The 10,482-nt window shown below is 44.5% G+C and overlaps 1 long non-coding RNA gene across 1 annotated transcript in view; it reads right to left on the minus strand.

Moving 5' to 3' along the window:
• Window positions 1-7,711, minus strand: part of LOC134614725 (uncharacterized) — a 186,035-nt gene extending 178,324 nt beyond the window's left edge. The window contains exon 1 of the long non-coding RNA XR_010091270.1: window positions 7,674-7,711. This is a non-coding gene — a long non-coding RNA (uncharacterized LOC134614725). The remainder of the gene's footprint in view (window positions 1-7,673) is intronic.
• Between the last annotated feature and the right edge of the window lie 2,771 nt (window positions 7,712-10,482).

Genomic DNA, 10,482 nt, shown 5'->3' on the forward strand with positions numbered 1-10,482 from the left:
GTGTGCCCGGTAGCGTGTGGGGACGTGTTTTTACGGGTTCGCCCGCAGGTTGGTGGTTGCTTCCTGATTCACGAGGATGGGAAGGCGCTGTCGCGCTTTCAGTTCTTGCGAGTCTTCCGCATGGGGTTGACGAGATTGGGCTTGCAGCCCGGACAATTTGGTACGCACTCCTTCCGTATCGGGGCTGCGACTGAGGCGGCGCGTCTCGGGCTGGGGGAGGAGCGGATAAAGCAGATTGGGAGATGGGAATCCATCAGGTTCCGTGCATATGTAAGGCCGGAAAGGTTGGTGTGAATGGAATGTTGTGGATGTGGGAAAAGGGTGCTCTGCCGGTTAACTGAATTTGTTTCCTTTCAGGCTTGGTCGCTTGGCTGGTGGGTCACTCGTTTGTCTACTGGGCGGAGAAGAGGGCCGCAGTTCGGAGACAAGGCACACAACTGGGTTTTCTTCTGGACACAGTGGACCTTCGGTGGTTTGGTTTTAGGGGTTTCAGCTGGCAGAGTATAAGTGTTGAAATTTTTTGGATGTTGTCCAGGGGGTTTGCCCCAGATATACTGTTGATTCATGGTGGGGGCAATGACTTAGGTTTGGTCCCCCAGAAGGTGTTGGTCAGGAGAATGAAGAGGGTCCTGGACAGGGTGAGGGCTCTGGTCCCTGGAGTTACAATAGTGTGGTCTGAAATGGTGCCGCGGTTGAACTGGAGGCATGCCAGGGACCCGGCGGCTGTGGCACGTTGCCGTGGTAAAGTAAATAAGGCCATGTCTGTCTTTATTAGGAGAATAGGGGGGGTCCCAGTGAGGCACTTTGAATTGGAGGGCGGGTTGCCCGGTTATTTTAGGCGGGATGGTGTGCACCTGTCTGATGTGGGGTGTGATCTATTAAACTTAGGTTTCCAGGAGGGTATTTCCAAAGCCCTATTTATGTGTGGTGGGGGTCGCTCGAGACATTAAGGGGTCAAGTCTCTTGCTATGGCGGGATAGGGCTTGGGTAATTGGAAGGTAGGAGGAGTATAAATTGGTTAGGCTGGATTAAACTGGAGTGTGAAATGGTTTGTGGGTTCGAGCTCATCGGTGGCTCCGAACCAGGTGGTGTAGGGGGGTCTCGGTACACCCCTACAGTTTAAAAAGTTATGGATATGGGGCCTCTTTGGTAGGCCATATGTTATGTGTTATTGGTTATTTATAATGTTATTTATTGTTATTGGCGGGGTCATTGCCGGGGGTAATTTATGTACGGTGGGGGGTGGAGGTATATTTACTTTTGTGGCAATGACCCCAATTTGTTACCTTGTTTATAATAATAAATAAAGCTGTGGACTTTTTTATTCCAACAGAAATACGGTGTCTGTAAGTTATTGGGGGGTTTGGGGTAAACAGCGCACCTGCCGAATAATCGACTGTGCGCATGTCATGTAGCCCATGGAACAGCGCAGTCAGGGGAGTGGGCCTTGACAGAGCCAGGAGTAGGCAGGGGAGTAACCAGTTAAAGGGGTGTGGTTATTGGTAAATGGGGGTTGGACTATAGGAGTATATTAAGCGGCCATTTTATGACTAAGGGACATTTTAACTAAACTGACACTTACCTGGTAATTGTCCCTCCCACCCTCCCTGTTGTTTTGGAGTTCCCGTTTGGTCACAGCGGCGGGATAGGGCTTGGGTAATTGGAAGGTAGGAGGAGTATAAATTGGTTAGGCTGGATTAAACTGGAGTGTGAAATGGTTTGTGGGTTCGAGCTCATCGGTGGCTCCGAACCAGGTGGTGTAGGGGGGTCTCGGTACACCCCTACAGTTTAAAAAGTTATGGATATGGGGCCTCTTTGGTAGGCCATATGTTATGTGTTATTGGTTATTTATAATGTTATTTATTGTTATTGGCGGGGTCATTGCCGGGGGTAATTTATGTACGGTGGGGGGTGGAGGTATATTTACTTTTGTGGCAATGACCCCAATTTGTTACCTTGTTTATAATAATAAATAAAGCTGTGGACTTTTTTATTCCAACAGAAATACGGTGTCTGTAAGTTATTGGGGGGTTTGGGGTAAACAGCGCACCTGCCGAATAATCGACTGTGCGCATGTCATGGCTTTATATGATCACTATCCTTCAATGAAATATATTTTTTTTTTGCATGATCAGTCATATTTTCAAAATCAATACAAACATTTCATAATTTCTGCCAGGGTATGTAAACTTTTGAGCACAACTGTATATATAAGTGATATGTGACTAGGTACAGTTGTGTAGATTCCACTTTGTGTATGAGAAACACACTAGAAAGGTTATGTGCTAAACTTTGTATTGTAGAGAATATAAATGATAAAATTCCGTTGTTGTGATCCAGATGAGCTGTTCTTTCCTTGAAGTTGCCATCTCACATCTCTGCAATGGTTTAGTGTATAAGCCCCATAGTCATATGTACCTCAAATTTCATGGACCATATAAGATACTGAGATTGACCATCTGTACACAGAGCCAAAGTGAGTGACATACTGGGTAATATGATCCACTGAAATATTTTTATTTTTCCTTTTTTCAAGGAAAACAACCATTTCTCTGAATTAGACCCAGCGTATAACAAGATTTATTTAACTGGGGTGGGCAGCACAGCAGCATCTGTTCCCCCTATCCAATTTTACTAACAGTGCAGCCTGCAGTTTGTAAGAAAAAAAAAAAGCATCAGACTTCAAACTGGGATTTTAGTCACAGTCCCAAATTTTAACTCTGAAAGCATCTTATTTTTGTATTTGCCAGAGGTTTTAATTGAAGTGAACGGAAAATCAAATTGCAAACTGTAGGATAGAGTAAGTAAGCATGGTAATATTTTCTATGGAGAATCTTTTTGAAATAAGCACTTTTAGCAAAGTTTTGACATTTGGTTTTCAATTCCAAAGAGAGCACATTGTACAGATAACTGTATATCTCCCAACATTGCAAAGTATGAAACCAGGACAGGGGAATCTGTAGGCCTTTGGGGACATTACTGGTGACTTCCAAAATAAGTAGTCCCATCTGGAAATGGGAAGGTGTGTGTCAGCCTGGTTCTTCCTGACTGAGGGTCCCAGAATTGCACTTAGATGAGCAGAACATTCTCTGTTTTTGCGGCTATCAGAAGAGAATGCTTAAAATAAATTATTATTGAAAATTGAATTTTGCATGTGTAACATACAGGCGTGGCCGTGCACTCATGACTAACTGGTTAAAGTTATTGTTTTGGTGGGAGTGAGCAAAAGGACATTTTCAGCGGGAATATAGCGGTTTACTGGAATACAGCAATTACGGATTACTGGACTTTTAATGTTATCCAATTAGTGTTTCTTTGAAGCGACACTGATAACTCTAGATTTCACAGGGAATATAGCAATTTACTGGTATACAATAATTATCAGTCACTAGTTTTATAAGGAGAATTAAAAAGAAAATGATCCGAGTGGGAATAATAGCTCTAAAATATTAAACAGTACCATTTCCCAATATTAATTTACCACCTGCTGGAGATCACTATGTATCTCTACATACAAATTGTGTCCTATAATATATGGAAGAAAACTTGAGCAGATATCTTTTTATAGACTTGCATATAGCCTGTTAAGACATTATTATATTTATTCAATTTATACCATTGAATAAAAATAAAATAAAATCAGCTATAACGCGTTAACATTTTTTTTAATGAGATGTTCCATTTTCTTTTCAATTCATATTAAAGATTTAGTAAATTACATCGTAATCCAGTTCAGACAAGGCAATGCCTGGGCAAGCACTGCAAATTAAGAGGAGTAATAGAAACACAGTTTAATTTCTCCTCTTCTACGGATGGTTTCTCTATGCTGACTGCGAGGTGCGAAAGACAGATCTTGTAGTAATGATTGACATGGAGCATTTTCCCCATGCTTTTATTCATCTTTTATTTAGCAGCCCTCAAACACACAATATCTTGGTGTGGGTGTGGGTGCTTTTCTCCCATTTCACCCTCAGCTCACCACTCTCAATCTCAACCTCCATTTTGTCTCTCCTTGCATTTCCCCAAACCTACTTCACCTATTACAACATTGGTTATAGCACTACTAACAAAAGCAAGACACAATGGCATAATTGTATAGACTTGTGTGGCTAGAGACATCTTACCCAGTGTCCTTTGCCGTTTGTCACCAAAGTAAATTATGAGGTAAAACAAACCGTTCCTCGACTAATCTTCGGTGTCCAAATCATATAATATTTAATTTTCTGAAGTCTTGTGAGCTGGACTCAGCACTCTGTACACTGCACAGCCCATCCATTGTGAAGTCACCTGCATGTGTAAATTAACAGCAAATAAACTCAATGTACTTTAGTCTTTTTGAACATATTGGCTGGGAAAATACTTATATTATTCTTAACCACAGATTCCTTCAGATAGTACATTGACTTTTCCCACAGCCTGCTTTGCATCAAAAACTACCCGTGACCTCTGATGTGAAGAAGGCCGGATTGTTTGGCCAATTCAAAATAAAGCCAGATGCACTTTTTATCAACTGCATGTTGATAAACAAATGAAGCCACCTCAGTTCATAAATAACCTATCCTTAGTATCTCCTCCAGGATCTCCAGTAGAAGGTCAGCCTTTCAGACTCCTACTGGGTTAGATTCTCCTGTGACTCTGGCTTTACAAAGGCAATCACATGTTAAGGGAAGATATGTAACACTATGACTAACTGAAGCCTGAACTGTTTCACACTCAGCCTTATCTGTCTCAAAACTGATAAAGAAACCATCAAGAATTGAAAAGTTTAAAAACAAACAAAAAAAAAAAACCTAAAGACTAAATTGGGAATTGTGGAGAATTGACAATGGAACTGCAAATTCTGACTAAAATATGTAAGATGGATTTTTTTTATTATTATCTTGGCTGCTCTGAGTTAAAATTTGCATTGTTACTGTTAATTGCTTACAATTTCTACTTTAGCAAATAAAATGGTATTTGTTTAAATCCACTGATGGCAAAGGGTTTATTCAGTAAATTGTGATTTGCAGTCAGCTGCAGTGAACTAAAAACTGAATTGGAGGGGGAGGAGCCTAACCTCGAGCCGGAGCGGTCGCCATCTCCCAACGCTCCGTTCCCGACACGGAAAAACGGCAGATTCTCGGGGGAATCACCCCACATTGGAGCATAGAAACGCCGGCTCTACCAGAGGAGCCCACCAAGAGGCGTCCTATGCCATTCCTACAAGCCGCCAAACCGAAACGCCAGAAGCGGAGATCTGGGGCCTACAGACCGCACACAGGCCTAGACCTGTCGGCGCTGCTCCAAGGCCTTGAACCCCTGGCCGACTCAGACTCGGAAGCTTACCTGCCCACCCCGCCACCTACCCAGACACCGACTATGGGGCGTCGGACGCAGAGGCAGAATCCAGAGGTACCCACGGGGTCCAGAGACATTGGGTCCATGCTCCAACGGCAGCCACTGACAAAAATGGCGGCAAGGGAGCCTGAAGTCGAGCAGGCCGTAACGGATGGGATACAGGCCGACCCGGCCCCTGACCAGGTACTTCACCCAGCAGGGGACACAGAGGGATCAGCCGCGGTCACACAACGCGACTTCCGTAACCTGGTCGCAGAGATAAAAGGCCTATTAGCAGCCGATATGGCAGGAATAAAGACCGACCTACAAGCGGTAAATGACAGGGTGGCAGTGTCAGAGGGCGACATCACCGACCTCCGTAGGGATCTGTCGGCCCTATCGGACACGGTTTCCAACATGCACGCGACTCAACAAGCCCTGGCACTCCATTTCACAGCACTAGATGATAGGTCAAGGCGCAATCATCTTAAAATTCGGGGCATACCCGACCCAATCACGCCCGACGAACTCCCACATTATCTCCGGAGGCTGGTGGCCTCGGTGCTCCCACCAAGCCAGGCAAAGAAGTTTTCCCTAGACGGAACCTACCGCCTGCCGTTACCGAGCAACGCACGCTTGCCAGGGACAAGAGATGTCATAGTCCGCTGTTCAACCGCGCAAGATAAGCAAAGCCTGCTGACAGCACTACGAGGAAAGACACCGCTAGCATTTGAAGGCGCCACACTCTCCTTTTATCAAGACCTTACCAGGTCAACTCTGCAGTGGAGAAGATCTCTGAATCCTGTTACCAGCCAGCTGCGAACAGCCGGGATGGAATATCACTGGAGATCACCTAGGTTCCTGGTGGTATCTCACGAAGGGACAGTACATAAAATATCTACTCTGGCAGAAGCACCACAATTCCTGCGGAAACTGGGCTTAATGGCCCCGAAGACAACTCCTGCTCAACGATCAATCATTCAAGCACGGGACCCACAGAACACCGACCCCTCCACCTCAAGGAGGCCTCAGACCCCCTCATCAGGGACTTGAATATAGTGGACAATGACAAACACGAAGATGTAGTCTGAACTCTTTGTGATTAGTGCCACAGCGCACACAGTATGTCTCCCATGTTTTTATAGCAAGTTTTATTGGACTATAGTTTGACCAGAAATAGCTCCATTGGCCACCCCAGTCCAGAACGCTCAAAGGAGCCTAAACACCCCCCACCCATAGTGAGAAGCTCCGGCTCCCTGCAGCTAGAGTGCCCACCCGTATGGTGGAGCGCACTCCCACACTAAAAAAATCCCCGCTCCCCCCCCCCCCCGCTGGGGTACATTTAGAAGGCAGCTGAACCACTCATTTGATCCTTAATCACAAAACCGTAGACACGGACTATGCCGCTGCTCTCCCTAAGCTATATTACCCTCATGTCAAAATGTCAATTTATGGTTGTTGTTTATTACTCTTTTCACCCAATTGTCTTTTCATGACATATGTTGTCTCATGTAACGTATTATGCACCCTACCCCTCTTTTATTTTTGTATCCAACCAAACGCTAACATAACGAAAAGAAAACCTTCAATAAAAATTGATTGACAAAAAAACAAAACTGAATTGGAAACTTCAAGTTAAAAAAAAAAAGTTATCATAATAGCGGAGTCCACATCAGTTTGTCCAAATCGACTGAATTTTGCAGTTCAGGTTTCAATCCAGTGCAATTTTCTGTTTTTGTGAATAAACCCCAAAGTCTCTTTCCTATTTTTCATCCAACATTTATACAACAGTTTCTCGAAGTAATAATGTAGAATACAGTGAAAATATCTTAACGATGAATTAATAACTTAAAGGACCGCTATAGGCACCCAGACCACTTCAGCTCAATGAAGTGGTCTGGGTGCCAGGTCTCTCTAGTTTTAACCCTGCAGCTGAAAACATAGCAGTTTCAAATAAACTGCTATGTTTACATAGCAGGGTTAATCCAACCTCTAGTGGCTGTCTTCCTGACAGCCGCTAGAGGCGCATCTGCGACGCTGGATGCAAAATTTGCATCCAGCGTGCAGAACGCCCATAGGAAAGCATTAAGAAATCCTTTCCTATGGACTGTTTGAATGCGCGCATGGCACTTGCCACGCATGCGCATTCTGCTCCACTCGGGAGCTGACATCGGTGAGGGGGGAGAGGTCACTAGTGCCGATGGAGCCTGGCGCTGGATTAGAGTAAGCTGCTGAAGCGGTTTTAACCCATTCAGCGCCAAGAGAGGGGGACCCTGAGGGTGGGGGCACCCTTAGGGCACTATAGTGTCAGGAAAACGGGTTTGTTTTCCTGACACTATAGTGACCCTTTAAAGGACCACTATAGGCACCCAGACCACTTCAGCTTAATGAAGTGGTCTGGGTGCCTGGTCCAGATAGGGTTAACCCTTTTTTTTTTTTATAAACATAGCAGTTTCAGAGAAACTGCTATGTTTATACTGAGGATTAATCCAGCCTCCAGAGCCTCTAATGGCTGTCTCATTGACAGCCGCTAAAGGCGCTTGCGTGATTCTCACTGTGAAAATCACAGTGAGAAGATGCCAGCGTCCATAGGAAAGCATTGTAAATGCTTTCCTATGAGACCGGCTGAATGCGCGCGCAGCTCTTGCCGCGCATGCACATTCAGCCGATGACGTCGCGAGGAAGGAGGAGAGGAGGAGGAAAGCTCCCTGTCCGGTGCTGGAGAAAGGTAAGATTTTAACCCCTTCCTCTCTCCAGAGCCCGGCGGGAGGGGGACCCTGAGGGTGGAGGCACCCTCAGGGCACTATAGTGCCAGGAAAACGAGTATGTTTTCCTGGCACTATAGTGGTCCTTTAAATGATGTATAGCAGTCATGTTGACAAAAATGCGTGGAGCTTAAAAGAACACTCCACTGCCCATATTGGGAAAAAAAATAGAAATCCCTGTTTAGTAAATACACCCTAAACAAATACATGCATGCATTTTCTTATGAACTGCAGCCTTTGCAAGTCCTCCCCTTTTTCCACGGGAAAAACTTTTGCCTTTTTGTGTGCTTCGGTTTGTGTGCGCATGAGCAGCATTCTGAAATGAGGTCTGTACGCTGGTCTGAGGTGTGCAGACGGGAAGTGTTTGATTGACAGCCAGGGGGTGTCTCATTAATTATTTATAAAAGTACTGATTTCTAAAAGAAATTGGCACTTTTATAAACTGTCATAATTATGGGATACTACTCACCCATAAAGCACTTCAGCACGCTGCAGTGCTTTACAGATGTGGGGTGGTCATTTAAAGGTTCTGCTTGGAATATGCCTAATCCTTTAGGACCCCATGTTACCATGGATAGTTCTTCATTCTCTAAAATCTCAACAATGCCATTATGGAATAAGATCTTCAAGTACCATATTATTATGATAACATAGACAATCATGGGTCCTGAAGGAGTTAAAACTGAGTTTACATGTCACATAATATTTGGTGTTCTGTATTAGATTGAAGGATTTGTAGAGGATTTTATCTGACCATCTGTCATATTGTTCTGACCATATTGCTTTGACAAGCCAGACAATCATTGGTCCTGAAGAAGTTAAACCTTAGTTTTACATAATTGTGTTCTGTATTATAATGAAAAATTCTGAAAAGATCTTGTCTGCAATGATGGAATTGTTGTAATACTTTAGACCAAAAAAGGAGACAAATTGTTTATTTCACCTATTAGGAACCATTGCCATACTAGTGCATGACTTAAAGGACCACTATAGTGCCAGGAAAACATACTCGTTTTCCTGGCACTATAGTGCCTGAGGGTGCCCCCACCCTCAGGGACCCCCTCCCGCCGGGCTCTGGAGAGAGGAAGGGGTTAAACACTTACCTTTCTCCAGCGCAGGGCGGGGAGCTTTCCTCCTCCTCTCGTTCTTCCTAGCGACGTCATCGGCTGAATGCACATGCACGGCAGGAGCCACGCGCGCATTCAGCCGGTCGCATAGGAAAGCATTTACAATGCTTTCCTATGGACGCTGGCGTCTTCTCACTGTGATTTTCACAGTGAGAATCACGCAAGCACCTCTAGCGGCTGTCAATGAGACAGCCACTAGAGGCTCTGGAGGCTGGATTAATCCTCAGTATAAACATAGCAGTTTCTCTGAAACTGCTATGTTTATTAAAAAAAAGGTTAATCCTAGAGGGACCAGGCACCCAGACCACTTCATTAAGCTGAAGTTGTCTGGGTGCCTAGAGTGGTCCTTTAAAGGAACACTATAGTGTTAGGAGTACAAACATATTCCTAACAGTATAGTGTAGGATCACATGTTTAGGTCCCCAGCTCCCACTCACATTAAAGATAAAAGGTAACTTTACTAACTTTTTCTCTATTGCCGTGCTACTCCTGCCGTGGCTGGCCCTGCCTCAATGGCTGAGATCATCAATCTTGATGATCTCAGCCACTCCAAGGGGAGACAATTAGTATCTCTTTATAGAAATGCATTGACTCAAATGCATGTCTATGGGTGGAGACGCTGAACGCAAGTGCTGCACACAGTGCAACACTGAAATAGGAAGCACCGCTACTGGCTATCTGAGTGACTGCTACTAGAGGTGTTACTGTTATTATTAATATTTATAAAGTGTCAACAATATTCCTCAGTGCTGTACAATGGGTGGTCTAGGCAGCAATGTAAACACTGCCTTTTCTCTGAAAAGGCAGCGTTTACAGTAATTAACCTGCAGGGACACGCTAAAGACACCAGAACCACTACATTAAGTTGTAGTGATTCTGGTGACTATAGTGTCCCTTTAAATGTGGTTCTATAGAAAAAATGACATAGCCATATCGGATTTCCAAAGAGCCATTTTTTTGCTATGTTATCCCCTGCAAAACACAGATCCTAACTGCTCCTGGACCAGAGTAAATAGGACAAGACCCCTCCTCCCCAGTGATTTGAATGGAACACTTAGTGGTCACAAAAAAACATTATTAATGCTGTGTCAGCACTTGATGTCTCCCTGATACTCACAACAATCATGAATGAGCGGGAGCCTTGCACATGGTAAAGACCCTGCCCCCACCTCTGCCTTGTATCCCCAAAGCCCCCCTGGCTTTGCAATATATTGCATCCCCTTAGTAATATCCAATGAGTAATACAATACAAGGGACACTGACATCTATCTGTC

The sequence above is a fragment of the Pelobates fuscus genome, chromosome 6 (genome assembly GCF_036172605.1).
Source record: "Pelobates fuscus isolate aPelFus1 chromosome 6, aPelFus1.pri, whole genome shotgun sequence".
NCBI lineage: Eukaryota > Metazoa > Chordata > Amphibia > Anura > Pelobatidae > Pelobates > Pelobates fuscus.